The 27,451-nt window shown below is 37.9% G+C and overlaps 1 long non-coding RNA gene across 2 annotated transcripts; it reads right to left on the minus strand.

Annotated features, from left to right (window-relative positions):
* Nucleotides 1-337: 337 nt before the first annotated feature.
* LOC107766264 (uncharacterized) lies at nt 338-5,465 on the minus strand. Of its 2 annotated transcripts, XR_001643644.2 has the most exons (7): nt 5,314-5,465; nt 5,201-5,248; nt 3,404-3,705; nt 2,788-3,153; nt 2,603-2,657; nt 665-736; nt 338-554 (listed from the first exon to the last, which is right to left on the minus strand). It is a non-coding gene; the product is annotated as an uncharacterized LOC107766264 (long non-coding RNA). The 2 variants fall into 2 exon arrangements; XR_001643642.2 differs by lacking the exon at nt 2,603-2,657.
* Between the last annotated feature and the right edge of the window lie 21,986 nt (nt 5,466-27,451).

Raw genomic sequence — 27,451 nt, forward strand, 5'->3', positions numbered from 1 at the left:
GCCGTTAAAGGTTATTAACGATGGGTTTGACATCTGGTCCCTAAATGTGTTTAGCGTCCTTGAAAGGTATTAATGACTAGTTGGAATGTGATCCTTAAATACTTTTAGGGACCAGAAATATGGTCTTTATTGCAAATCAATGTCATATAATATTTAGTGCCTTCAAACATTTAGTGACGAGTTTACCGGTCGTAAAACGCTTTTAAGGACAAGAAAATCTGGTCCTTAATCTTATTTAGGACCAAGCATGGGTGGTCCAAAATTCTAATTTTTCATAAATTTTCAAATCAGATATATTGATTCTACAAATAAAAAATTTAATCACAAAAAGATAATATAATAAAGAAAGATATGGTTTCATATATAATAATTACTGACAAAAAATTAGTAGCATTGTACAACCATGGTGAAATATTTTTTGGACACCCCTTTAGCAAAAGTACTTCTATCTAACATCCCTAAAATTAATATGATATTTTGTCCAACATTCCTAGCAAAGAAAAAGTCTACTGATTGTATGTCTTTAAAACCCACATCTTGATAGCCTCCAAAACCTGTAAAAATATTCAACAAAAATTCCTTTAATAAGAAATTATAAAGATCACTAGAAAATTATATTGAATAATTTTTTCAAATTTACTCTATTAATAATTTGTCCTTTTACCTGAAAAGGTGTCCAAATTCACCAAGTGTAATATATATACACTTCAAAAATAAAATAGCAATGTAAACGAGGCTGCATGAATATAAACAAAAATGAATTAGAAAAACTGTGTTATATAACTGTCGTATCATTTATGAAAACCTAGAAGGATAATCCTCAACCAAGAACTACAAATTTTGTTTCAAGTTGAACATCTAGACAATAGTTTATATGTACTTAATGAAAATCTAAACAATAGTGTATATGTACACAAGACACATCTGAAACATCAAGCAGTAAAGCTATAAGGAAATATTTTATTTTTACTGAAGTTTGATAGCTTTTATGCATTTAGCTTGGTAGGTATTCATGCAGAAATGATGCACTTGCGGGTAACATATCAAAATCTCTTATCACAGCAATTGTAGAAGTTTCTTGTATCGCTAACATGAAAAAATAGAACCATTGTAATGGGGAGGAAGCTATAGCATCTTTATTTTCTTGAAGTATCAGCAGATGAAATCACTAATTGCAGCAATTGTCATATACTACATAGTAAATACACGAGAAAGCTCATTAGTACAGAGCTCGCCATTAATAATAGACTAAGCCCTAATTCCAAACAAGTTGAGGTCGATTATATCAATCCTCTTAATAAATTGTTGTCACTCAGACATTCATGAAAAAGCTCACAGCAAAAACAAAATCAATACAACACCATACAAGTAACATCATACATACCAGCCCACTTTTCAGTGCAACACCATACAAATAAGTTGATGAACTTCAGTGACTCCACAAACATTTTTTACATGTAAATAGTCTAAGAACTCTATTGACTTCACAAAGGCTTTTATTTGCATATGGTAATAGTAGGTAAGTCCTTATAATAAATATTAATCGCTAACCTAATAAAAATGATAGTTACTAATAAGTTAAATCTACATTAATAATATAAAAAATCTTTATATTCTTATGTATACCGTCAGACACTTCCCTACTACAACATCTCTATATAATAGTCATTCACTATAAAAATAAGTTTTTCTCATAAATGATTATTGCATTATGTTATAATATATATATCTCCTCTATAACAACACTAATTCACTATAGCAGAAAAAAATATTGGAACAAATGAGATTATTATAGAGAGGTTTGATTGTAAAAGTTATATCCAAAATAAGAAAAGGGGATTATAATTAATCCTAGCTAGCAATACTAGTATAGTTGCAGATATAGAAAATTACCAAGCCAGCAATATGACAGGCAGAATCCTCATTAAAAGTGGCTTTGGACATAAAGTTGCGAGAAGACTCGTCAAGGGAATGATAATTAGGCCATGTCATAACAGTGTCCCTAGCACTAGGTTCAGCATTCTGATCAAAAATATTCTTATGAAATTCTCCTATTAATCTTCCACTAGTCCCATATAATTGGGGGTCAGAATCTGATCTCATCCTCTTTTTTGCCACTCCACCTATCGTTTCTTGCTTCACAATATTCTCAGTATTGATGTTTGCCTTATTTTTATCACTTCCCTATAGTAAAACAAGCATTCTTAAATATATGTATTGGACTCATCTTCTGTGAAGCAGATTGTCTCCATCTATATTATTTGCATATGGTGGAATTGATCTATTTCATTCCACGTCAATTAGGTGGAACTCTTTGGTAACACATGCTGGGTGAGCATGGGGTAAATTAAAATTAAGAAAAATCAATTGGTGCAGGATTTAAGAAGCATCATGGATGGAGTTTGAGCTGCATTTTGTTGTCAATGGTATTCCTTGTTGATTCAGCTCATTGATCAACAAGTTAAATAGAATACTACTGGGAGATTTTTCAGCTTTAAAAAGTTCTCCTTTAGCTGTTATAGTAGCATGAAACTTACTGACACATTAAGCAATTTATACCTCTTCAATCCAAAAAAGACCAAAAATTTAATATAGCACTTACAGTGAAAATCTAAAAGACAAGAGGGATTTTACTAGTTGCAGCAATATAACATTTCCTCTATGACAGTTACAACAACATAGAACACATCAATCCACTTAAAAGAGAAGCACGATGCTAGACATCAGGTATTGCATTCAAATATTTACTAACTAAATGATATTTGAAATGAGTAAGTTGTTACTAACTTGGTATATTTATCAATGGTCATTCTCCTGATATGGTGATGCTGAAGGCTGGACATTAGCGTGTTGAGCCACCGGAGGGTGGACATTAGACTGTTGGATCAAGAAAAATTCTTTTAGTTCCTTCAGTTCTTTCACCTCATTTTCTACGGTAGACAACCAATCCTTCAATGACTCGTTTTACTCTAGAGCAGAACGTAACTCGGATCTTAATTCGGCCTTTGAGGAACCACCATCTTTTAAGTCTTTTGCTTTTACTCCACTCCCAAAACCAAATACATGACTACGAGTATGAGGTCCAAAGCATTTTTCCACTATCTCTATATTGGAAAGAGATGGTTTGGACTGCACCAATTCTTGAATTTGAGCCTTCAAAATATATAAAGAAAAACTCTCATTATAACCAATAACTAGAAGTTTTTACAAGTTTAATTGATGAAATGCACATGTTTTATAATTGTATCAAATTCAACAAGCTCATTGTTCTTCTTGCGAGTCTCAAAAAAAATAGTTGCCAAATCTGGTGGATTGCCATCCTTTTCGCCCTTCACATTAAAGTAAAAATATCAAATAATACCTCCTCAATATTTGAAAACAAAAAGAGCAGATATTATAATACCTTTTGATAAATAACTTCTCTAATAGCTTGCTGCCGATATGTTGAGGCATCTTCAACTTAGCTCTATTTGTTGCATTCCTGTTGCTTTTTGCCTGAAAACTTTCTGTACAAAAATGTTATTTTACCAACCACTCCCATTGTTTCTTGTCTACCCCATTTGGTATATTCTTAAGAGCCTCTTGGATTGGTTTATCCCTCACGTACTTTGCATGCAATTGTCCTCTCCATTTGTTCCACAATTCTTTCATCCATCCCAAAATATGATTGCGTTGAATATCTAGGTCATCGCTCTCAAATTTATCCTACAATAAATTAGACATATTATAAGAACTTTAGCAAAGAAATGATAAACCTTCAGGTTTGATAAAACATAGAAAAGAAAATCATAAAACTACTTTAGCATAAAAAATTGTAAGGTTCTGGAAATGTATTTTGAGTTGTAGCAAATAGCTTATAAGCAAATTGGACACATTTGTTACCTCAATAGCTACCCATATATGATTTAGCTTTTCCTTTTTAATATCAAAAAATGGAGGGAATACTCTTTCTAACTTGCAAAGAGTTAGAGGAATCTGGGCTTCAATTTGCTCCAAGTCTTCCCTCCTTAACTCCTTTGATCCAAGGACATTAAAAAATAAAGATAACTCCTTAACTCCTAGACTAGTTCACTAAAAGTTAGAAAAGTTGAGAAAAACTAGCTAAATATTACATTAAACAAGTTTTTTAAACTTACTAACACATTAAGCAATTTGTACCTCTTCAATCCAATAAAGACCAAAAATTTAACATAGCACTTACAGTGAAAAGCTAAAACAAAAATGTAAGCCAGCAACTGCAAATTACATTAAGATGAACTTACATTAAGGCTGTTATTTTATTATGCATTTTATGGTACTAATATATCGACTCCTGTTGCTTTTTTGAGCCGAGGATCTCCTGGAAACAGCCTCTCTACCCTTTGGGGTAGGGGTAAGGTCTGCGTACATATTACCCTCCCCAGACCCCACTTGTGGGATTATACTGGGTCGTTGTTGTTGTTGTTGTTACTAGTTGTCGTAGTTTAATTATTAGAAGTTCGCCCATTGAGAGAAGTCTTACAGGTTGTAATAGTGATATTTACTAGTTGAGACTAGTTGCAGCAGTCTCACTATTAGTTGCAGCTAAAACCCAACTTTTAAGCCAAGTAACGCACTAGTTGCAAGAGTACCAACAATGTCATTTGCAACAACAATAAAACTTTTCATCTAGGATAGCTTTATAGAACACATCATTCCACTTAAAAAAGAAGCACAACACTAGGCATCAGGTATTGTAATCGAATATTTACTGCTAAAGGAAAAAAATTCGCTAAAATCTAATACTAAATTCCTACTAAAAAGGGACTGAAACATAGAAATACACTCACAAACAATCTAAACAAAATGAAGTAAAGATCAGAATTTTTATGGAACATAAACAATTGCAGACAAATCCTTACTCCAACTTGAATAAGACCAAAAATTCTTCTAAGTGTAAGTTTCAAATATAAGAACAGAGAATATAGCAGAGGAAGAACAAATTTGAAGGAAAAAAAACCAAACAAAGCATAGGCTTTTACAAACAATTCACAAAGGGACACCCAAGCAAATATAATCTAGAAAAGAAATTGATTGTAAAAATATTTGCTGACTAGCAATCAATTTCTACCAACAAAAAAAATTAAAAAATAAAGATTTCACAAACCTGCAAAAATAGGTTGTTGAGAAATAATAACAAAAGGTTAGCCAGAAGATATATAGAAAAAGAAAGTGTGCTTACTTGTGGTGAGATGGGTAGCAATTTTTCAACTTGGTATTTTTCCCAAACCTGCAAAATATGAGATTAGCAAACCTATCGTAAGACAACTAAAAGAAAAATATTCCTTAACATACCAAGAAAAATGTTTCTTAACATATCAAGAAAATGCCTTTGAGAGAAGTATGAAAATTTAAGAGATTTAGGGTTTTTACTTCTATGAGGAGTGAGGGAGATGAGACTTGAAGGTAGATTTAGGTTTGATAAAAGTTAAGAGTTTTTTAGGTTAATTTTATTATGTTTTATTCCAATTTGGGTATGGCGCCACTTTCTCCCGATAAATTTTTATAATTAAGGACCGTACATTATAAAAAGATTTATTGCTATTTAATATTTTAATTAAAAAACTAGAGATTTAAGGACCAGTAGTATTCTCGTCCTTACTAGTGTACTTCTAGGGACCAGATTCATACCTCGTCGCTAAATGTCGGTCCCTAAAAAGTCTTTTTCTTGTAGTGTTTATCATGCAATACTTGCACTATTTTAACTCAACTTGTTAGTTTAATTACTTATGTTTATAAGTAAATTTTGATTAAAGATTATGCTAGACCGGGCTTCATTACTTAGAGATTTGGTGGAATGATTAATTATTGATGGAAAATTCATATTCCTTTACGGGCTTAACTTGGGTTGTAAACACGAAATTCGTGGTCCAAAGAGTTTTCCTATTAGTGTGGATCGGGTTGAACACCTCGGCAATATTTATATATAATGTGATGCATCCATGGATCGGGCCGTACGACCTCGGTAGTATATGTATGCGATTGTTATGGATCAGGTCGTACGACCTTGACATAACTTGTATATGTTGTTGCTAGGAGTCTGATTATACTCAATATACTTCATGACTTGCGAAGTTGTAGTTATGTGTTGGCCCTTACTGGTTGAGATTAGCATGTGATATTTTGGGACTTTTAATTTGTTATTTTGTTAAAGAATCATTTAATCATTGCCTCTTATTCCATTATCACTATTGTATTTCATGCCCATTTATAATTTTTACACTTTATGTATATTGACCACAAGTAAGTGCCTATGTCGGCTCCCCATCTTCTTCGAGATTAGATTAGATACTTGTCATGACCCAAAACACAACATGTCGTGATGGCGCCTATCATGATACTAGCTAGGCGAGCCGACAACTTACATATGCCAACATTTTTAAATTCAAAATATACTAAAATAGGTTTAAGTTAGTGAAAATCCTATAAAAACTGGATGAAAATGCCACAACTCAACACAAAATTTCCCAAAAGATCGAGGTGTCACGGAGTACATGAGCATCTATATAATAATACAGTATGACAAATGAAACACTGTCTAGGAAAGTAGAATAGTACAAACAAAACTAAGAGATAAAGGAGGAGAGTCAAGGATTGCAGACGCCAAAACAACTACCTCAAGGATCTCGGAACTGAATAATAGCTCCAAATTCAGCAACTAGCATACCCAGGAGTACTTGGATCTGCACACAAAGTGCAGGGTGTAGTATCAGTACAACCAACTCAATAAGTAACAAGTCTAACATTAGGGTTGAAAGTAGTGACGAGCTTCACAGGTACAGTCCAATTACAAAAATACATTACAGAAATATAGACATCAAAAGTTAAAGCTCAAACAGGAAAGATATGTAAGTGTAACTGAAATGAGAAATGATACATCTCGATATCTACAGGTCAGTTATGTATGCCAACTGTAATACAGAACAGTGATGAAATCATATGCATACTCTCAAAGTATCAATCACTTAGTCCTCTCATTCACTCCATCCTCACAGTCACTCAATCCTCCCAATCGCTTGACACTCGCTCTTGGCACTCTCACTTGGCACTCATGCTCAGCACTTAGTAGGAACTTGTGCTCACTGTTGATAAGTCAGACCCCGGAGGGGCGGATCCTGTCCAAGTGCTATAATAAACCAATCATGGAATGAATCAATAAAGCATATTGCGATGTGCAACTCGATCCCATAAATAACCTCACAATCACGCCCTCGGCCTCACTGAGTCACCAATCTCTCCAGTCTCTCGGGCTCATAATGTCATGAAAATCAGCCCAAAAATAATGATATGAAGTATCAATAAATGAAAACAGAGATTGAGATATTATATGTGGATGATAGATGTGACTAGGTACATAATTGCAAATTAAGCAAGTAATTTAATAGCAATACGACCTCTGTTGTAAGGCCCCATAAAATGGCCCTAATGCTGGCTAACAGAAAAAATGCTCAGTTCAGGGTTGGAGCCCTAATGCTGGATAAATGAAAAAAATGCTTTACCTAATACCCCAGAATTTCGTGGTGCCGAGATAGGCTTATGTGTTAAAAATTGTAAAGATTCTTTGCGACGAGCTACTTTTTGGGTTGAATAGTGCACTAAGAAGTTGAAGGATAATGTTTGGCATAATTAGGCATTTTTGCAGCTAGTTATATGGCCGTATAATCACTCTGTGGGCCGTAGAATGGCCGCAGAGTGACGCAGTCTCTTTGGCCATTTTTTATGTCATTTTCATGGCCTATTATGCGATCACAAAACCATTTCGTAGGCTGCACTCTAATCGCATATCCAGCTTGGAAATTTTACAAAGGGAGGTTTTGTGGTGCATTGTGCGGCCGCAGAACTGGTCTAAAGACGCAGACTGGTCACAGAGTGAAGTAGAAAAATGCCAGTTCCTAAGGGACATTATGCGGCCCACTTTGCAGACCGCAGAAGCATTATGCGGTCTCATATGTGACCGTAGATCCTGTTCCAAAGCCTTATTTTTGGGTTTTATAACCGGATCCTACTTCGTTAGAATAGAGGCTAGGGACCATTTTAGAGCAAAATCTGATACTTTTAGAGTGTGAGAGACAGCTTAGAGTGGGGGAGTGATCTTCAACCAATTATCCATCATTTCTTGGTCAAATCATTGAAGGGTAACAAGGAAAAATTCACTAAGTCTTCACCCTTGAGGTAAGAATCTATACCCCAGCCATCAATTCCGAAATTTAACTAAAAATGGGCAATTAGCAAGTTTATTCTTGGGTAGGGGAGTTGTTTATCTTTTATGCATGTGTTATCAAAGAGTGTAGGATGATTGTGAGCTACAATAGAAAAGAATGGATTGAGGGATGATTGAATCCTCCATAAAAGGACCTTAAGGCCTTAATGCACACTTAGTGGTTGATAAAATGCTCAAATGAGCTAGAACCATGATCATCTTCCTAATTTGGATTCAATTTATTATATTTCTAAAATAGATTTAAGTTTCTAAGAACTCCAGAACATTTTATAGTTTAAGGAATCTCAATTGAGGTATGTTGGCTAAACCTCTTTTCTTAGAATTGAATTCCATGATGTTTATGTAAGTTATGTAAGTCCCGAGTTGTTCATTATAAAATTGGCCATTCCGAATATGCTTGTATTGAAAGATATATGTTGAATATGTATTCCAAATGCTTTTATCATGTTATCATATCATTCTATGATGTGTGTTAAAAATGTTAAGACTTCAAGTCAAGTCCGAACGAAGGTTGTTACGTGTTGCGCCCTGTGCGTCCCAAAGTAATGTATAATGAATATGAGACTTGTTAATCATGATTTAAATGCATTTAAAGTCATGATATAACTATATATGATGTTTGTATAGAAAATATAAAGTTTGGAAAAAAATCGTATTTAAGTTGCGGAAAACCGACTAAGGATTTGCCTTGTAACGGAACTTTTTGAAAAATACATTTCGTGTGCTATATGAGGTATTTTTGGGACATATTATATACCAAATTTAAGGACTTGGAATTTAGTTTCCAATGCATTTAACCGTTCGTTCATACGACATTCGAATAAAAAGATAAAAGTGTCAGAAGATGGGCCAATGCGAGGGTGTGAAGCTAGCACCTCTTTGACTTTTTAAAAGTTTATATATTGGTTTTACCTCGTCTCTCAATTCACTTTTACATAGATCCCGACCATAGAACCCCATAAAAACCTATCCTTGATCTCTCTAAAGGGTTTCAAAGAATACTAACATCCCTGGTACGAAATCGAGAAGCGATAACATCAGAACGATCCCTATGACGTAAGTATCATTATACCGCCTCTCTTTTTTCTTTGTAGTTCAAGTTTTACAAGGTACTTCATAGTTAAGAAACGTCTAATTTCTGTATTAAAGTGTTTAAATATCAAGGAAGGTTGATAAATTGATTTTCTAATAGTTAGAACTCACTCGACGGTGATTGGAAACTGTGAGTTCGATTTTTTCACTTTTATGAACTATTTTGTATTCCACTCATGTTGTTATTTTACTGCTGATTTATCGAGTTTGGAAAGATAAAAGGGCTTGGATAAATTCCACATGTGGTAGGGTATTAGGTTGGTCGCTCGTTGTTGCAGTTTTAGGCTAATTGACAGCTTGTTGATTGGGTGTGTTATGGTATATTTGGGGGTTTTGTTGTATTGAAGGTTCTGAAGTGTAATTAGGTTGGTTTTGGATTGTTGATTGTATTGTGTTTGTATCTCGCCTATAGTAGGCTTGAGGGAGCAGTAAAATCAGGGGAAATGCTGGCCGTTTTATTTTAGAATCGAGTTATCGTTTGAGATACGTAATATACTAGCGCCATGTAAGTCGTACATGTATTTCTTTGCTATAGGATTGGTGCGCTAGTTATCATAAGCTTATTGTGGAGTTGCATTGACAACTTGAGGTATGTTAAGTCTATCCCTCCTTTCCTTTTGGCATAATACAACGAAACGAGCAAGCACTCAACTTTCACAAATGATTCTATTCTTAGAAGTTCTAGGGTTGCCTATGTTCTGGATTCCCCATATGTCCTACTATCATATCGTTTGTTCATGGGTCTCATGACATTTCGAGAGATCTTATTGACTTACTTCATTATGCATTGCATCCATTTATACATGTATATTGACCCATTACCAGATGGTATTATATACATGTATAGTATATGTATATGGGGTATTGGGAAAGGATATGGTATTATATATGCACCACCACCTGATCAGCTGGTATAAATTTATGATTTCGCCCATAAAGGCTAAGATATGATGGGATGTCATCAAAGGCTTGATGATGCTATCTACACATATACCTATGCATGATATGACATTTATATGCATATGCATGACATTATAAATATTTCATGATTCACATATCTATTCAGACTTACAGGTTGAGTCCTTTACTCCATGTTTCTTCCATGTCTTTTATATACTTATTTTTATGCCTTACATACTCGGTACATAATTTGTACTGATGCCCTTATTGCCTGGGGGCCTACGTTTCATGCCCGCAGGTGTAGGTAGACAAGCTGACGGTCCCCCTTCTTAGGATCCTTGCTCAGCGAGAGTTGGTGTGGTCCATTTAATCCGGAGCTGCTATTGAGTTTTGGTACGATACTTTTGTATACATATGGGTATGAAGGGGCCCAGTTTCGTCCTTTATATAGTGTACACTCTGTTAGAGGTCTATAGACAGTCATGTGTAGTTAGATAGTATGTGTCCTTGTCAGCTCGCCCTGTCGTATTCCGTATATATATATATATATATATATATATGTGTGTGTGTGTGTGTGTGTGTGTGTATGTGTGTGTTTGTGTGTGTGTGTCTTTTAGGCATGTTTTTCCGCATATGTTATTCATATGAATCAATAGTTTATTGCCAGACATTATGCACGACCTAAACTTATTTCATGTTTATATCTTAGACGTATGTTTAGGGGTGTTCGATAGGTAGAACTCGGGCACTCGTCACGCCCTCGGTTTGGGTCGTGACATTATGCCAAATTGTGTGAAAAGTCTCTATGTTCCTAAGATTCTAAATTGCTCACATGTGTATTTAAATTATTGAATGGAAAGCCTTGTTGTTGTTGATGATGATGTTGTTTGAATCTGGAAAAAGAACTTGAAATATGAACTACGGCTAAGTGCCAAGTATGATGTTACAATTGTGGCCACTAGTGTCGAATGAATTGAAATGATGTGAAAGAAGTATGAAGTGAGATGATTGATAGAAAATGGTATGTCTCGGGTGAGACAACCTAGCCGATCGGGCTGTGATCAGACGATAATGCCGCACACATGGTGGTGACTGTGTTGGAAATTATAATTGAAATTATGATTATGGTGGATGTCTTAAATGAGATGGCCTAGCCGATTGAGTTGTGATTGGACTCCGTGTCAGAATACGGTTGTATTGTGATTGATGGTAAATCGGTATTAACAATCTCCCGACCTAAGATCATGAAAATTTACTTGAAAACTTATGTGATTCTTAACTTAATGTTTTGGTATTGTTTGAGGCTTCTATTGATTTCATGACTGTTCCTCCTTGTATTGTTGTTCATTATATTGAGATGGTGTTTAGTTATACATACTAGTACTATTCGACGGTACTAATACCCCTTTGCTGGGGGCGCTGCATCTTTAAATGGATGCAGGTAGTGCTGATCACCGATAGTGGTACAACCTCTTCCCAGCAGGCTTGGTGAGCCCCACTTCATCCTGGGGTCATTTGTTGTATCTTTTGTTCATATAATTATCACATTTTGAGGTATAGCCGGAGCCTTGTTACCGGCACTATCATAATAATCTTTTGTATCTTTTAGAGGCTCTGTAGGCATAATGTGGGTTGTATATCGGTGTTGGGAAAGTCAAACAAGTTATGTTGTGTTTTGATCACTTGTTCCACTTCAAACCATAAGAATGTGTATAATTTGAAACTTTAAAATGAAGTAACTAATGAAATAATTTAGTATTGTATACATTATTTCCATATTATCTACATAATGAAAATATGTCTTCTCTTTATTCATGAGTGAGTTTGGGTAGAAAGAATCTAATAGGCTTGCTCAGACGGGTTCACTTGGTTGAGCACCGGTTGCGCTTCCCAAGTTTGAGGCATGACATTTGTGGGTCCCAACAGTACCAACATATAGCCTAAGAATGATTTCTAACATGAATCGTAGCTTAATTTCTCTAACACATGTAGGATATACAGATAATAACAAGACTATTCAACTATGCAGTTCCACATAATCGACTGAGTCACAATTCCTACGGTGCATGCCACACGTCTATCACAGCATGTGCGTTACCTCAACCTCAACCACATGACACGTAATTCAGGGATTCATACCCTCAGAGCCAAGTTTAGAAGTGTTACTTACCTCAAACCGTGCAAATCTCTACTCCAACAAGCCCTTGCCTCACGAATAGGACTCCAAATGCCTCGAATCTAGCCACAAACAATTTAGTACAATCAACTCAAGCTATAAGAATCAATTCCATATGAAAATGCTAAGGTCTAAATCAAAAGTCAAAAAGTCAACCTTGGGCCCACGTCTAGGAATCCAATAAAAGTTACAAAATCCGAACACCCATTCAACCATGAGTCCAACCGTACCAAATTTACCCAATTCCGACACCAAATCGTCACTCAAATCCCAAAATTTAACTATACAATCCCTAGCCCAAAATTCCACCTCAAAAACATACAAAATAGGTGGAAAATCCAATGGGAAAACGATATTATTGCATAAAAATGATCAAAAGTGACTTACCTCAATAATCCCCTTGAAATCCCTCTCAAAAATCGCCTTAGTCCGAAATTACAAAGTCCAAAATGATTAAAATCATGAAACCCTCGAATTTAAACACTGCCCAGGCATTCTCGCTTCTGCGGATCATTTAATCGCACCTGCGGTTCCGCTTTTGCAGAGATTCCCTTCGCTTCTACGATCTAATTGTTCCAACCCACTTCCTTATCTGCGATCAAAAATTTTCATATGTGAGTTCGCATCTATAGAACATGCTTCGCACCTGCGCTCCCCAGGTTCACTCCCAGACCTCGCACCTGCGACCCTTTCTCCGTATCTTCGAAGACAACCCACTCTCCCATTCTTCGCATATGTGGAGCCTTGCTCACATCTATGGGATCGCAGATGTGGAAGAACCTTCATACCTGGGCTACATCCCAGGCTAGCCCAGCTCCACTTCTACACCACATCAGCCGCACATATGGCTAATCCCCTCGCAGGTGCGATCACACCAGAAGGGAAAATTCCTGTAATGCTTCAAATTAATCTTTTGATCCATTAACCATCTGGAATCTACACGAGGCCCCCGAGACCTTAATTAATTATACCAACAAGTCCTAAAATAGGATACAAACTTAGTCAAGGCCTCAAGTCACATCAAACAATATCAAAAACATGAATTACACCTCAATTCAAGCCTAACAAAAACTAAGAAATTCCAACTTCTACAATCGATGCCAAAACCTATCAAATCAAGTTCGATTGACCTTAAATTTTTTACACAAGTCATAAATGACACAATGGACCTTTTCCAACTTTTGGAACCAAAATCGGAGCTCGGTAACCACAAAGTCAACTCTTGGAAACTTCTCAATTTACAAAACTTCTAATTTTCTAATTTTTGCCATTTCAAGCCAAAATCAACCACGGACCTCTAAATCACTATTCGGACACACTCTTAAGTCCAAAATAGCCCTACATAGTTAATGGAACTATCAAAACTCCATTTCAAAGTCGTTTACACATAAGTCAATATCCGGTCAACCTTTTCAACTTAAGCTTCCAACCTTGAGACTAAATGTCTCAACTCATTCCGAAACATCCCTGGAATAAAACCAAATAGCTCGACAAGTTACATAACGACAATAGAGCATAAAATAAGTAGTAAATGGGTGAATTGGGCTACAACACTTAAACTGACTAACCGGGTCGTTACATCCTTCCTCTCTTAAACAAATGTTCATCCTCGAACGGGTCTTGAAACATGCATGGAGTCTCAACTAGGCGTGGATATCTTCTCCACATATCCCGCTCGGTCTCCCAAGTGGCCTCCTTAACTGGATGACCTCTCCACTACACCTTCACTAAAGCTATGTTCTTTGACCTCAACTTTTGAACATGCCGATCAAAAATGGCCACCGCCTCCACATCATAAGCCAAAGCACTATCCAATTGAACCGTGCTGAAGTCCAAAACATGAGATGGATTGCTGACATACTTCTGAAGCATTGAAACATGAAACACTGGATGAACACTCGATAGACCAGGCAGCAATGCAAGCTTGTAAGTCACATCTTCAATCCTTTAAAGCACCTCAAAAGTCCCAATATACTGAGGGCTCAACTTGACCTTCTTCCCAAACCTTATAAAACCCTTCATGGGTAAAACTATGAGCAGTACCTTCTCCCCTACCATGTAAGCAACATCGCAAACCTTTCGATCAGTGTAACTCTTCTGCCTAGACTGTGTCGTGCGAAGCTGATCCTGAATCAACTAAACCTTGTCCAAAGCATCCTGAACTAAGTCAGTACCCAATAGCATAGCCTCACCCGGTTCAAATCAACCCACTAGAGACCGACATTGTCTCCCATACAAAGCCATCTAAATGCTCGATTGGTAGATGTTGTTGTATGCAAACTCTTCCAGTGGCAGAAACAAATCCCATGAACCCTAAAAATCTATAACACAAGCGCGCAACATACCCTTCAATATCTGAATAGTGCACTCAAACTGTCCGTCCGTTTGAAGGTGGGAAGATGTAATCAACTCAACTTGTGTGTCTAACTCTCACTGCACTTCTCTCTAAAACTATAATGTAAATTGCGTGTCCCGATCAGAAATGATGGATATCGGTACACCGTGAAGGAAAACAATCTTGTGGATATAGATCTCATCCAACCGCTACGAAGAATAAGTAGTGCCAACTGGAATGAAATGCGCGGACATGGTCAACCGATCTACAACCACCCAAAAAGCATCAAACTTCCTTGATGTCCGTGGGACCCTAACTACGAAGTCCATACTGATATGCTCCTATTTCCACTCAAAAATCTCAAGCATCTAAAGCAATACGCCTGGTCTCTAACACTCAAACTTCACTTGCTGACAATTTAAGCACTGAGCTACAAACCCTATTATGTCTTTATTCATCCTCCTTTACCAATAGTGATGCCTCAAGTCCTGGTTCATCTTTTCGGCACCTTGATGAATGGAATACCACGAACTACGAGCCTCCTCAAGAATTATTAAGCCCGGCAGTATTACGTCGATGTTATGCTCTGCAATAATATATCGTAGTGAAGTTACGCTTCGCGATATTAAGTTATGACGATGTTGCACCCTGTAGTGTTGTACGTCGAATTTGTCATAAGTTAATTGACATCAGTCGAAGGAAAAGATTATTTGGAGATTATAAGGATTATGCTATTTCAAACAAGTAATAAGTAAATTCGTAAAAGTGAGAGGGGAAGCAAGTCAAAGAAAATCAGTTTTCATCCAAGTTTGGCATGTTGGATAAAATACAAACCGAGCATTAATACCCGGTATTTATGGACTAGTACCATGCAAGGTACCACATGACCATGATAGTAAGGTGTGTAAAGTGTGTTAAAAGTGAGTAGTATTTTAAAGTAATTTGAGATAATTCTTAATTATTTGGTAATTGGTTAATTATTGGATTAGTGGGGAATTGATAAGTTTGGATAAGCCTTAGTAAAGCAACATTTTGTATGAAAGTTTATTTTGGAAATACTACAAAGTATTTGATTGATAAATGTACACATCATATATACATTTTTATAAGATAAACATCACTTTATGTATCAACAATGACTTGATTTACAGTAGATGGCAATTGATAGATGAAAACGTATATACTTTGAGAACCATAACGTAATAAACATTTTGAAGTCACCACGTGGAAGCCACCCTTTACTCAAGTGATGACTCTTCATTTTAGGCAACCAAAATTTGATAACACATGGATTACATTTGTTAATCATCTGTAACTTTGCCTTCAATCCATATCATAGTTCATTTTTGGGGAAGTTATAGAAAGGGGTTTGCAAGAACGAAAAAGGAGGATAGCCTATCTAAGAATAACGAGAAACTTGTTGTTTCTTTTGGAATAACAAGGTTATGTAAGGGAAGCACCATACGAATTGTAAAGAATTAAAGAGTGTGCAGAGATTGTCACAATTTTATGAAGTCGATATCTAAAGTCTACGAATTGGATATTGTGGTTAAGGATAGAAGTGGATTTCATTCATTCAGAGAGGGATCTTGCTCTTGCAGTGATTATTGGTGAGTGATGATTGATGGTCTGATCATAATAAAATAGCAACGGTATATGCAGTTCTAAGGGAGTACAGTGCAATCTTTCTCAAGAATATCATAAGGATTTTTCGCTACTTTTATCCGGCGTTACATGTTCTTCGCAAAAGATGTGTGTTAGAGGAATTGTCAAGAGAACCGGCTCAGGTATGTTAAGGCTAAGATCTTCTTTCATTTGGCATGATCTTGTAATTACAATTATATCCCGAAATTTACGTTTATTTTGCTAGTCTCGCAAATTGCGTATATTTTCCTAGTGTTGTAAGTTATAATATTCTCCTTATCGGGACTTCATATTCAGTTTATTATTTCCTTCTTCCAATAAAGAGAGCAGAGAAGTTATATATATACAGTATTAAAAGTATTTTCATTACCAACGAGCTATAATTGATAGGAAGGCCCCTATTGGGCAACCTCTGATCAGATGGTAAGTTATATACCAAGCCTACTGTGGCCGAGCGCTTATGAGCAGGCCCAGTTGGTCTAGATACAAAACCTAGTATGGCCGAGCGCTTATGAGCGAGCCTACTATGGCAGAGCAGTTATATATATATACTGATTCTATTGTGGTAGAACGCTTATGAGCGAGCCTAGTTGGTCGAGATACAGAGCCTAGTATAGCCGAGCGCTCTTGAGTGAGCCTACTACGGCAGAGCAGTTATATATATACCGAGCCTAATGTGTCCAAGCGCTTATGAGCGAGCCCAGTTGATCGAGATACAAAGCCTAGTATGGCCGAGTGCTTATGAGCGAGCCTACTACGGCAGAGTAGTTATATATATACCGAGCCTACTGTGGCCGAGCGCTTATGAGCGAGCCCAGTTGGTCGAGATACAGAGCCTAGTATGGCTGAGCTCTTATGAGCGAGCCTACTACGGCAGAGCAGATATATATGTATACCGAGCCTTATAGGGTCGGACAACTATTTTACTTACTATATTGAGAGAATTGAGTCAATATCAGTAGGTAAGCATATCTTCAGATTATCTTTGACTTCCAGCAACTTGCAGTTATTACTTTATCATATCAGTTTCAACTTTCAGTATATTGCCTTACATACTCAGTACATTATTTCGTACTGACGTCCATATTCTGAGGGTGCTGCATTTCATGCGTGCAGGTCAAACTAACAGACGAGTAGGCCTCTTCAATAAGTGTTGCCCGAGCTCAGCTTGATCGGTAAGCTCCATGCCTTTCAGAGTTTCCGGGTCTAGAGCTTTATGTTTATCTTGTATATATATGTATATATGTCATGAGTAGGTCGGATAGCCGTTCCGATCATTGTATATCCATTAGTAGAGGCCTGTAGACATATCCTGTCAGTTAGTGTAGTATGTCGGGCTTTCAGGCCTTGTATGTATTTTTGGTTGGTTTGTCAGTTGTAATAATTATGATGGCCTTGTCGGCCCAGTTTTATGTTGACATTTAAGCAGCATTCGCAGTCGTCTTGCAATGTGGCCCATGGCCAAAGTATGATATCATATGTTCAGAGTCCTTTCGTTGCAAGTTGGTCTGCAAGGGTAGGTCAAGCACTAGGTGCCGGTCTCGCCCCCATGTTCGGGTCGTGACAAAAGTGGTATCAGAGCAGTTCTGTCCTAGAGAGTCTACAAGCCGTGTCTAGTAGAGTCTTGTTTATGGGTGTGTTGTGAACCACACTTATAAGCAGGAGGCTTTAGGGCATTTAAGATTGTCACTCTTTCTTCTTATTCTAGATCGTGTGGTAGAGCTCACTTATAAGAATTCAAGTCCCGAACTTCTATTTTTATTCGTAATAAAACAATGCCTACATTCAGAAAGATGATCGATAAGAGATATAACTGTGGAAGTGTTGAATTAGAGGAACTCGACTTTGTATCATGCTTATGATAAGTAAATGTGATATCTTCAGCAGATCATGTGCATATTGAAAGGTGTACGCCTCTTGCTAAGAAACCTTAAGGCAAGAATTCCTATCCACCTTTATGGTGAAAGAAAATGAGATATTAAGAAGATAAATACAAGTTTTAACAAGCAAAATAAGCAAGATAAAGAATGGTACGAGGCGCCCATTTAACAAAGGTTAATAGTGTTTATAATTCAGGCAGAGGCACATAAGCTTTTTGAGTTATATTCAGTAGTAAAAGAGGTATATACAATTGGTCGCACCCATTCCAGATATGCCCTATGGGGGTTAATAGAAGTAGTATAAAAAAATATGATGGATAAATTGTTTGTGACAGTTGACATTTCCTAAGGATATTGCAAATGTGCTAATAGATCTCCTTGTGAGACACCCAGATGGTACGCTTTAAAATAATACAGCCAGATATGAGTACTACAAAGACATGCACTATAATCCTTGACGGGATACAGATTACCTTAGTGTGGCTCGTGTCCCTAGTAAAGTGAGATTATTAAGCAACTTGAAGAGCCACGGGAGGGAGCAAAGGGAAGCTAAAAGAAAAATAATGTCTTGTTCTAGTTTTCAGAATAAAGTGCTAGGCATAAATGTCGGCAGGAAATAAGAAAAGAGTTAATGGAGCATTATGAGTAAGATGTAGTACATGGATGACAACGGTAGATCAAAAGATGACAATATTACAAAACCTATAGTTAAATGAAGAAAGAGACGAAAGGTGATGGGCCTTAAGACAACAAAAGAGTATAGGCCATACAGTCACATCCTCATTTCGAGAAATAAGTTCGCGACTCTAACATGAATAACAGAAGGAAAAGTTAGACCCTGGAGTAATAGAAATCAGTATGGACTGGTGAATAAGATAAACTAAACATGAATAAGGAACTGAATGATTTGATAATAGTCAGCATCATGAGAATTTCAGATTTGCGTCCAGCAATGATAGAATAAAGAACAAAAGAAGATTCATGAGAAATTCAGAAAATGGTCATTCAGGAAAACGCTTCCCTAAAGCAAGAAATGTTAGCAAAGTTAAGCTTAAGGGATTGTATGTACCAATTACATTAAGTGTCACCCTCACGAGTAAGGGAATTGTCATCCTTGGTATAGAAGGATTGCCGCAAGGCTAGTAATTATCATTGATGTTGAGAAACGACGCCAAAGATGAAGAGGTAAAACATCTATAGGTAGATCCTTGTGGCTTCAGCTCTTAGTACACCCCTAAAGGGGGGAACATGGAATGATGTGGCATTAAGTCAGAATTAAGTGGTTCTAGTGACTATGGAATGATAAAGGAAGAATGCGATAAATGAAAGAGGAATGAGATGACACTTATCCAAATCTCACATATATGCTATGATTCAAGAATATTGTGCAAGCACGACGTCAAGGAGAGGAAGTAAAGGTTCCTGCCCGAGCTGTTATTAATAAATAAGGAGTCAGTGCGAGACATAAGTTAAGACAAAGGAAATGACCTAAGAAAGATTACGATGAATATTAATATAAGAATGGGTCAACGAGTAGTTAGTAATTGGTTAGGAAGCTCCCAGTTATGGCTAAACAGGAGGTTACAGATGAGTCATCAGATCGTGAAAGATAAATATAGTAGAACCCAACATGGAGAATTCAACCTCAAAGAATATCATTATAATACTTGAGATCTATTCAAATATGAGTCGGGGTAGTTAAAGGTACTGTATGAATATTACGGTGATAAAAGAAAGTTCCACTAGGAAGGCACTCAAAATATCAGTTCAGAAGCAACCATACAAGCACAAGGGCATGGAAGTAAGCAATTACGGATAATTATTGGCAAGTAAGGACATCGAAAAGGTCCGTAATAAGCTCACAGCTTTACGAGTGTCAAGGGTTCTCCCTAAGTACTACAACGAAAGACTAGCTGAGGAGATAAGAAAGATAGCTTAAGCCTACATAAAGGCTGATCAGAAGGAAGAGGAAACTAAAGAATTACATCACCTAAGTAAATCAGGAGTCTGATTATTGGACCTAGAAAAATTATAGAAGTTGTGCTTGAGAACATGACAGAATCACTCTTAATATCGGATGTTCAAGAGAAATAACACAACCAACATAGTCTATAATAGCTCTACAAGGAAGCTAGTTAGAAGAAGTATCAGCCTCATAAGAAGTCAGTATGAAGCTCCCACTGGATTGGGTATATACCAGAGGTGCGAGTATTATAATAGAGATTCAAGTTATGGACGTGAATTAAATCTAGGTGGAAGGGAGGTCACGATAGAGATAGAAGATATGATGCAAGATTTTAAGGTAAGTGAGGTAAAGGTGAACAACGCACGAGATACTCAAAGGCAGAAGATCGTGAATACTCCATACTTTAGATAGAAGGCTATAAGCACGGGGATCCTATAACCGAGAATGATAGCGGCATCGTCGGCGGCATGTCTTCCAGCCTATGGTTTCTAAGTACTAAGAGGTCTAGTTAAGAGAGTAGAGAAAATTTTGAGACGAGCTGATGTCTCGTTTGACGTTCCAGAATAATATAAGGGAATCTATGGTACAAGCAAGTTGAAGAAAAGTTTATAAATGGATATGTATAGGTTGCCCAAGCTGGAATAAGCAACAAGAGTAAGCTGGGATTTGGTAACAGACCTCAGCAACGATAATTTAAAGTAATAGTTATGGCAGTAAATTTATACGGATGGTTAAACGGACCTATGCAATGAGATATAGCAATATTCGTGAATTCAACAAAGTATCGATCAAAGGGCTTTAGCATACCTATAGAAGCCCAAAGAGGCATCCTATTAAGCCTTGTATATACAAAGTAAGGCCTAGAGATTGACTAAAAGATAAAAGGAAAAAAAAAGATGAATCACATAAGTGCACTTACAAAGCCATGGTCATACAAGCTGCATGATGAAAGGTAGTAACAGTTACGAGATTGGAATGATTCCGACTACAAGTTGTGGTGTAAGAAGGAGGCCTAAGGGGGAAATGCCCTAGACTTTGGACTCATTCACAAGATAGTCACCTAGATGGAAAGAGAAGTTCTAAAGTATTCGAAAGATATAAGTTATGAAAATGATAAGTGCATCAGTCAACATTCGAGGACGAATGTTCCAAAGGGGGAATAATATTACGCCCCGCAGTATTACGTCGATGTTATGCTCTGCAGTAATATATCGTAGAGAAGTTACGCTTCGCGGTATTAAGTTACGACGATGTTTCACCCTGTAGTGTTGTACATTGAATTTGTCATAAGTTAATTGACATCAGTCCAAGGAAAAGATTATTTAGAGATTATAAGGATTATGCTATTTTAAACAAGTAATAAGTAAATTCGTAAAGGTGAGAGGGGAAGTAAGTCAAAGAAAATGAATTTTCGTCCAAGTTTGACATGTTGGGATAAAATACAAACCGAGCATTAATACCCGGTATTTATGGACTAGTACCATGCAAGGTACCACATGACCATAATAGTAAGGTGTGTAAAGTGTGTTGAAAGTGAGTAGTATTTTAAATTAATTTGAGATAATTCTTAATTATTTGGTAATTGGTTAATTATTGGATTAGTGGGGAATTGATAAGTTTGGATAATTCTTAGTAAAGAAACATTTCGTATGAAAATTTATTTTGGAAATACTACAAAGTATTTGATTGATAAATGTACACATCATATATACTACGATATTAGTATCATCTTGAATAACATTTGTATCTTTAGAGATGAGAAGACCAAATTTTTATAAGATAAACATCACTTTATATATCAACAGTAACTTGATTTACAATAGATGGCAATTGATAGATGAAAACGTATATACTTTGAGAACCATAACGTAATAAACACTTTGAAGTCACCACGTGGAAGCCACCCTTTACTCAAGTGATGACTCTTCATTTTAGGCAACCAAAATTTGATAACACATGGACTACATTTGTTAGTCATCTGTAACTTTGCCTTCAATCCATATCATAGTTCATTTTTGGGGAAGTTATAGAAAGGGGTTTGCAAGAACGAAAAAGGAGGATAGCCTGTCTAAAAAAACGAGAAACTTGTTGTTGCTTTTGGAATGACAAAGTTATGTAAGGGCAGCACCATACTAATTGTAAAGAATTTAGAAGTGTGCAAAGATTGTCACAGTTTTATGAAGTCGATATCTAAAGTCTACGAATTGGATATTGTGGTTAAGGATAGAAGTCGATTTCATTATTTCAGAGAGGGATCTTGCTCTTGCAGTGATTATTGGTGAGTAATTATTGATGGTCTGATCATAATAAAATAGCAACGGTATTTGCAGTTCTAAGGGAGTACAGTGCAATCTTTCTCAAGAATATCATAAAGATTTTTCGCTACTTTTATCCAGCGTTACGTGTTCTTCGCAAAAGATGTCTGTTAGAGGAATTGTCAAGAGAACCGACTCAGGTATGTTAAGGCTAAGCTCTTCTTTCATTTGGCATGATCTCGTCATTACATTTATATCCCGAAATTTACGTATATTTTGCTAGTCTCGCAAATTGCGTATATTTTCCTAGTGTTGTAAGTTATAATATTCTCCTTATCGGGACTTCATATTCAGTTAAATATTTCCTTCTTCGAATCAAGAGACCAGAGAAGTTACATATATACAATATTAAAAGTATTTTCACCACCATCAAGCTATAATTGATGGGTAGGCCCCTATTGGGCAACCTCTGATTAGATGGTAAGTTATATACCGAGCCTACTGTGGCCGAGCGCTTATGAGCGAGCCCAGTTGGTCGAGATAAAGAGCCTAGTATGGCTGAGCGCTTATGAGCAAGCCTACTACGGCAGAGCAATTATATATATACCGAACCTACTGTGGCCGAGCACTTATGAGCGAGCCCAATTGGTCGAGATACAATGCCTAGTATGGCCGAGCGCTTATGAGCGAGCCTACTACGGCAGAGCAGTTAATATATAACGAGCCTACTGCGGCCGAGCGCTTATGAGCGAGCCTAGTTGGTCGAGATACAGAGCCTAGTATGGCCGAGCGCTTATGAGCGAGCCTACTACGGCAGAGCAGTTATATATATACCGAGCCTACTGTGGCCGAGAACTTATGAGCAAGCCCAGTTGGTCGAGATACAGAGCCTAGTATAGACGAGCACTTATGAGCGAGCCTACTACGGCAGAGTAGCTATATATATACCGAGCCTACTGTGGCTGAGCGCTTATGAGCGAGCCCAGTTGGTCGAGATACAGAGCCTAGTATGGCCGAGCACTTATGAGCGAGGCTACTACAGCAGAGCAGATATATATGTATACCGAGCCTTATAGGGCCGGACAACTATTTTACTTACTATATTGAGAGAATTGAGTCAGTATCAGCAGGTAAGCATATCTTCAGATTATCTTTGACTTCCAGCTACTTGCAGTTATTATATTATCAGTTCAGTTTCAGCTTTCAGTATATTGCCTTACATACTCAGTACATTATTTCGTACTGACGTCCCTTTTCTGGGGGCGCTGCATTTCATGCGTGCAGGTCAGACAGACAGACGAGTAGGCCTCTTCAATAAGTGTTGCCCGAGTTTAGCTTGATCGGTAAGCTCCATGCCTTTCGGAGTTTCCAGGTCTAGAGCCTTATGTATATCTTGTATATATACGTATATATGTCATGAGTAGGTCGGAGAGCCATTCCGATCATAGTATATCCATCAGTAGAGGCTTGTAGACATATCCTGTCAGTTAGTGCAGTATGTCGGGCTTTCAGGCCTTATATGTATTTTTGGTTGGTTTGTCAGCTGTAATAATTATGACAGCCTTGTCGGCCTAGTTTTATGTTGACATTTAATCAGCATTCGCAGCCGTCTTGCAATGTGGCTCATGGCCAAAGTATGACATCATATGTTTAGAGTCCTTTCGTTGCAAGTTGCTACGCACGGGTAGGTCAGGCACTGGGTGCCGGTCTCGCCCCCAAGTTCGGGTCATGACAAGAATCAACTCACGTAGCCCATCCACATTGGGCACATATCCGAGCATGCATCCGCAACACCCCATCATCACCGTGTTGAACCGTTTCCTTAAGGGCAAGCAGATAGGGATCATCATATTAACGCTCTCTGATGCGATCATATAAGGAAGATCGAGAATCAACACAAGCTAGAACCTGACTGGGCTCCGTAACATCTAATCTCACAAACTGGTTGGACAAATCCTAAACATCTAATGCGAACGGTTTCTCACCAACAGGAATGAATGCAAGGCTACCCATACTCACTTCCTTTCGACTCAAGGCATCGGCCACCACATTGACCTTCCTGGGATAATATAGAATGGTGATAACATAGTTTTTTAGGAGCTCCAACCAATTCCACTTCCACAAATTTAGATCCTTTTATTTGAACAAGTGTTGGAGACTCCGATGATCCGTAAATACTTTACAAGACACACCGTAAATATAGTGCCTCTAAATCTCCAATGCATGAACGATGGTTTCCAACTCCAAATCATGAACATGGTAGTTCTTTTCATAGGGTTTCAACTGACAAAAAGCATAAGAAATCACTCTACCCTCCTGCATCAACACACACCCAATACCAATCCGAGAAGCATCATAATACATTGTATAATATCCTGACGCTGAAGACAAAACTAGAACTGGAGTTGTGGTCAAGGCAGTCTTGAGCTTCTGAAATCTCTCCTCACAGTCGTCCAACCACCAGAACAGAGCACTCTTCTGGGTTAATTTGGTCAAAGACACTATAATGGACGAGAAACCATCCACAAAGCAACGATAATATCCGTCCAAGCTGAGAAAACTCCGAATCTCAGTAGCTGAAGATGGTCTAGGCCAACTCTAAAACGCCTCTATCTTCTTTGGATCCATCTTAATCCCCTCACAACACACCACATGCCCCAAGAACGCCGCTGAACTGAGCCAAAACTCACACTTGAAGAACTTGGCATAAAGCTTCTATTCCCTTAGTCGCTATAGTATAATCCTCAGATACTGGGCATGCTCTTCCTGACTAAGTGAGTACACCAGGATATCATCAATGAATACAATGACAAATGAATCAAGATATGGATGAAAGACACTATTCATCAGATTCATGAATATTACTGGGGCGTTGGTCAGCTCAAAAGATATCACAAAGAACTCATAGTGACCATAGCAGGTCCTAAATGTCGTCTTCAGAATATCCGAGTCCTGAATCTTCAATCGGTGATACCCAAACCTCAAATCAATCTTAGAGAACACTTTCTCCCCTTGGAACTGGTCAAATAGATCATCAATACGCGACAAAGGATACTTGTTCTAGATTGTAACTTTGTTCAACTACCTATAGTTGATGCACATCCGCATAGTACCATCATTTTTCTTCACAAACAGAACCAGTGCACCCCAAGGTGACATATTAGGCCTAATAAACCCCTTATCAAGAAGCTCCTGAAGCTGCTCTTTCAATTTCTTCAACTCAGTTGGTGCCACACAATATGGAGGAATAGAAATAGGCTGAGTGTCCAACACCAAAGTCAATACCAAAATCAATATCTCTGTTGGGTGGCATGCCCGACATGTTTGTAGGAAACACATCCGAAAAGTCTCGTGCTACCAGAACAGAATCAATAATAGGAGTATCAGCACCAAAATCTCTCAAGAAGGCCAAATATGAAAAACACCCATTCTTGACCATCCATTGGGCCTTTAAATATGAAATTACCCTGTTGGGAACAAAAATCGAAGAATCTCTCCACTCGATCCTTGGCGACCCGGCATCGCCAAAGTCACAATCTTAGCGTGAAAATCCAGAATAGCATGACATGGAGACAACCAATCCATACCCAAGATCACATCGAAATCAACCATACTAAAATAAGAGATCAACTATAGTCTCCAACCCCCTAATAGTGACCACACACGACCGATACATATGATCCACAACAATATTATTGCCCACCGGTATAGGTACATAAATAGGTGAACCTAAGGATTCACAGGGAATATCCAAATAATGAGTAAAATAGAATGATACATAGGAATCAGTAGAACCAGGGTCAAATAATGTGGAAGAATCTATGTGGCACACTAAGACAATTCATGTGATCACTGCATCTGAAAAATGGCCTATAGCCTGGCCGTAATAGCATAAATAGAGCCTGAAAGCCACCTGACTGGCCTCCCCTTCTAGGCTGACCTCTAGTTGCCTGAGCCCTACCCCGAGCTGGTAGTGTGGGTGGTGAAGTAACTGGTGTAAATGTTATAGCCTGACCCCTCTATTGAACTGGACCTTCCAAGCGATGGGGACACTATTTCCACACATGCCCAAACTCCCCCCACTTAAATCAAGTCCTCGGTGGTGGTGGTGGGACTAAATTGGGCCCCAAGTACTAGAATAACTGCTAGAAGGACTTGGCACGGATGAACCCTAAACCTATGGTGCACGGGATGAACTCTGGGCTAGGGGAGCATTGAGAGATGATTGACTCAGATGATCACTATATGAACCATGGCTAGATGATACACCACGATGAACTAGATGAGCCATCTAAGCAGGCCTATAAGGACGGCCCCCGCTATGGTAGGAATGTCCCACAGAAGGAACATCGCTAAAACCACCCAAACCAAGAGGCCTCTTGGCCTCCCTCTCCTCAAGCTTCTGACTACAGACCAACTCTAGCTACCGATAAATGTCAACCACCTCGTCAAACCCAGCACCTGCTACATTCTCCAGAGTCATAACAAAATTCAACTGATAGTCGAGGCCATCAATGAACCTCCTAATCCTCTCCCTCTCAGTGGGAGCCAACCAAACTTCATGACGAGCCAACTCTGAAAACCTTATCTCATTCTAGGTCACAGACATGCCCTCTTGACAAAGCTGCTCGTACTGCCTGCACAGCTCCTCCCTCTGGGTCTATGGCATGAACTCTCCAAGAAGAGAACGGAGAACTCGTGCCATGAAAGTTGTACTACCAACTGGCCTGCTCCTCTCATAGGCCTCCCACCATCTGAAGGTAACCCCCAATAGTTGAAATGTAGTAAATGAGACCCCACTAGTCTCCAAAATCCCCGCCGTGCAAAGAATCCAGTGGCACCTATCCAAGAAATCCTGAGCATCCTCTAACTCAGCCCCACTGAAGGATGAAGGACTGAGCCTCTAAACCTCTCTAGTCTCTTCTGCTCCTCATCACTCATAATAGGACCCACCTCGGACTGAG

Source organism: Nicotiana tabacum, chromosome 3 (assembly GCF_000715075.1).
Source record: "Nicotiana tabacum cultivar K326 chromosome 3, ASM71507v2, whole genome shotgun sequence".
In the NCBI taxonomy this organism is placed as follows: Eukaryota; Viridiplantae; Streptophyta; class Magnoliopsida; order Solanales; family Solanaceae; genus Nicotiana; species Nicotiana tabacum.